The sequence below is a fragment of the Gossypium raimondii genome, chromosome 10 (genome assembly GCF_025698545.1).
Source record: "Gossypium raimondii isolate GPD5lz chromosome 10, ASM2569854v1, whole genome shotgun sequence".
NCBI classification, from domain to species: domain Eukaryota; kingdom Viridiplantae; phylum Streptophyta; class Magnoliopsida; order Malvales; family Malvaceae; genus Gossypium; species Gossypium raimondii.
The window spans coordinates 40537232-40541859 of record NC_068574.1 but is presented as its reverse complement, the minus strand read 5'-3'; positions in this window follow the sequence as shown (position 1 = coordinate 40541859).

The window sequence follows — 4628 nt, the reverse complement described above, 5'->3', positions numbered from 1 at the left end:
AAAATTTTTTAATAGGTCACACGGCCTTAGAGAGATACACGGCCTGAATGCATGACTGTGTGGCTCACATGATCTGGCACATGGCCATGTACCCTTTTTTTTTCCTTTAAAGCTAGGTTTTTTTTAATTTTGTTTTTTTCTTCTTTTGTTTCCTCCCTACCCCAACAGAAGTGATTTCATTTATTTTTATATTTTATTTATTTTTATTTTATTCGTACTTTTATTTTTATTGTTATTTGTTTTATTTTATTTTTCAGATTTATATGTTTTATTTTATTTTATTATGCATTTTTTCCTTTATTTTTTTGCGATTTTTTCTATTTGTTTTGTCATCTCTTTATCTTAATTTATTTTTCTTATTTTCTTATTAGTGTGCTTGGAAATATGTACTTCATTTAGACTCTTCTACAATTCTAGTTTTCACTATTCGATAAATTCATCCAAATTTAGGGCAATTTCAGTTCTCTCCTCACTTTTTGATATTGTGTTTATTCTATTTATATATGTTTGTACATTGAGGGAAATTTACATCTTAAGTGTGGGAAGGTTGTTTATATGTTTATGCGATAAAATCTCGAATTGTCGTTTTTGTTTAAGTAATTTTCTCACATCTATTATTAAAGTTAATTTTTTATTTGGAGTTTTTATTGATTCTGCTTTTGAGATTAATTTGTGAATTTTTTGTATTGTTTGATTTATACTTTAAGACACGAGAGAGTCAAGCAAAATAAGTTATTTTTCATAAATTAATATTTTAGGTTGTCTCCTTGAACTAAAATATTATCTTGAAATTTTAAATTTGAAAGTTCGACATCAAAAGCATATTTTTTTCTAAGCTTTTGAGCCTATAGAGCATATATTTTATTTCGTGCTTATTTTATTTTTGATTATAAGTATGTCAACTTGATTTGTTATTCTAGAACTTGCTCCAGGTATACATGTCGAGACCACATTATTGATTTTATATACTGAAATGATAGAGATACTTAGGATTTAACCCCATTTAACCTTTAAATAGCCTACCCATTGAATTAACCCCTAGTAAACCCCTTTGATCCTAACACATTTTTTTCTATCACCCGTTAGAGTTAACTCGTAACCTATATCGATGTTGTAAAATTATCCTTCTTATTAACTACCTTTTTGTCGAGATTTGATTTGGTTAGTTGTGTAACTATGTTCTATAATTGGTATTACTGAATTTCTTAATCTAAAATAATAAATAAAAAAAAGAATAAAAATAATGATAAAAAAATTTGATAGAGCTTGAATCGTTGGTTTCATATTTTTTTGAAAAGCTCATTTTTATTCTTTATCTCTTATTGATGTAAATTGTTTTACTTCAGCATTTGATCTTATTTCTAGCTTGGTAACTTATCAACTCAATTCTCGATTACAACCAACTTTTTTGACATTTTCCATACCCTTAACCTAATCCTCATTTCAACCTTGTAAGACCCCTTGATTGGTGTGTCATCTCATTTATAGTGGTGGAGATTTGATTTTCAAGCAAGCATATGGTAATAACATTTATCGTTTGACTATTGAATGCATATTACTTGAACCTTAAACACTTTGAGTGCTTTGAGTGAATCCTTAGTGAGGATGTTAATTCTTGTTGAGTTTGAATTTTAGGTAATTATTGAGATAAGGGAGATGCCTAATGTTTTTATAGCTTACAATTATCTACTTGGATTGCTTGTATTGTTTAGTGTCATTTTAGTGTGAATTTTCAATGCATGGTTATCTGTAAATTATCCTAAGAAATTATCAGTGGAAACAATAAATTAAGAGAAGTTAACTTGATTATGGGTTGAGGATTTTGCTTGAGGACAAACAAACGCTTAATTGTGGGGTATTTGATAGGTGCTAAAAGTAACATGTTTTAGTCTCATTCAATACATTTTTGGATGATTATTCGATATTAATGGTGAATTTTATTCTCCTAATCATTTAAAATCATGTTTTTATACTCAATAGATCATTTGGGAGCAAAATGAGTGAAAATTGAAAAATCCGAGCAAGGTACAAGAGCCACATGGGCTGCCACACGGCCATGTGGCAAGTCGTATCAAATGCACGAATTTGCACTCTAGACAACGAAAAACATGATTTTTAGGTTTTTCGAGCATTCTAAGACATATATATGACAAAAATAAGAAGATAGGAGAAATTCATCATAAAATATTTAAGAAAACAACTCGAAAAACACCATTGAAGCTAATTCCAAAGCATATTTCTGTCAAGATTGAAGACTCCCAATTCATTTCTTAGGAGATTATCATGAGTGTTTTTATTTCTTCCGATTATGTTGTATCTTAACTGTTTTTATTTTCAAGCATGAACTAATTTTCTAAATACCTAAGGGAGATGAACCCTATGATGAATTCTATCTTTGGATTTTTATTTTACGCAATAAAGACTTAGATCTGGTTCTCAATTATGTGTGCTTATTTCTTGCTTTGAAATTTCTAGATTATTGATCCATGTTTGATGTGCTTAAATAAGAGGAGAAATAGACATTGTTTAAGAGTAGATCTTGCGTAATTGAATGAAGTTGCATGCAATCCTAGAAATAGAATGACATAAATCTATTGAATTAGAGTCAAATCTAATAGGGAATCCATAAATCGAGTTAATGTGAAAATAGGGGTTTTAATTAGAAAGAAATTTTAATTAATCAACCTAGAGTCAGTTACTCTTACTCTCGAAAGAGATATTAGCATAATTTAGGGACTTCTACGGATCAAGATACTAAGTAGCGAAATTGTGTAATTTAGATTGCTAATGACAGATGAAATCTAGGTGAATTATTTCCTGGGTATTGTTTTGCATATTGGCTGTTAATTGTTTATTTGATTGTTTTGTTCTTTGTCATGTTTGTCAACAATTAATTTAGTTAATTTTAGTTTTCAATCAATAATTTAAATTTATTAGTTAAATAATAGAAATACAGTAATTACTAGTACTTTCAGTCTTCGTGGGAACGATATCTTAGCTCACCGTAGCTATACTAATAACTGATAGGTGCACTTACCTTAGTCAAATTTTTAGTTAGTTTACGACGCATTAGCAAGCAAAACGAGAACTGGTTGAAAATACTCAGACTACTGAGTTTAGTGTTACTGATGATGGTAGCTTGTATTTTCAAAATCATTTGTGCGTATAGAATGATTCAGCATTGAAACAGGATACCTTGTACGAGGCTCACAACAGTGTCTATTCAATTCACCCGTGTAGCACGAAAATGTATAATGATTTGAAACAAATGCACTGATAGCCAGGAACGAAACATAAAATCTATGAGTTATTGACAAAGTCATTGGTATGTCAGCAAGTGGAAGCCGAGCATCAGGTTCCATCGAGTTGACTATAGCTTGTAATGATTCCAGAGAGGAAATGGGAGCATGTCACAATGGATTTTGTATTGGGTTTGCCTCTGTCGCCAAAAAAGAAAGATGCAAAATGGGTTTTTGTTGATAGATTGACTAAATCCACACATTTTCAACCTGTCAGGATAGATTACCCAGCTGAGAGATTGGTTGAGTTTTACATCTCTAAGGTTGTTAGATTGCAAGGTGTGCTATTTTCCATTATATTCGATCGAGATTCGAGGTTTACCTTCAAATTTTGAGGTAAATTACACGAAGCTCTGAGCATAAAATTGAACTCCAATACAACATTTCATCCCCAGATTGACTGACAATGTAGCACCCCTAATCCAAATCCATCGCTAGATTAGGGTTACAGAGCATTACCGTACAAACGAAACATTAAAATATACATTTTATACATCATCAAAAACATAAACATAATATAAAACAACGATTCAGATACATATCGTCCCTAAATTGAGCCCTTGAGGCCCTAAAACTATATTAGAAACAATTTGGGACTAAACTAGAAACATTTGGAAAGTATAAGAAAAAGTTACAAAATTTTGATTACAGGGGTCACACGGCCGTGTGCCTCACACAGCTAAGACACACGCCTGTGTCTCAGGCCGCCTAACCTTCGAATAAGGGACATACAGCCGTGTCCCAGCTTGTGTCCTTACTAGTGTAACTCACTGAATAGGGTCACACAGTTGTGTCACACGCCCGTGTGCCAGGCCGTGTAACTCTCGGAATTGCCCCACACGGTCGTGTGTCAAGTCGTGTGCTAGGCTGTGTAACTGACTGACTTGCATGCAAAGGAACCTACAGGGGACACACGACTGTGTCACCAAGCCGTGTCTCACACACGACTGTGTCACCAAGCCGTGTCTCACACACGACTGTGTCGCCAAGCTGTGTCTCACACACGGCTGAGTCACACGCCCATGTCTCGGGCCATGTGGATATAAATTTGCCTAAAGTCAAGCCATTTTCAACACCATACTATGCATAAACCTATAAGCCTTTTGTGCACAAAACCAAGACATCAAAAACTTACCAAAACTTACATATAATGACCAATTCAAGAGTCCTAAATTAACCAACCAATATGTCATTGAAGACACCTCAAATACATTCATCCAAAACTTACCTAAACATGCATATTTGACCATTACCATTTCATCACAACAACATGCCATTTGAGCCATTCAAAACATGAAACCTGATAAAGTCATAATGACACAAACTATC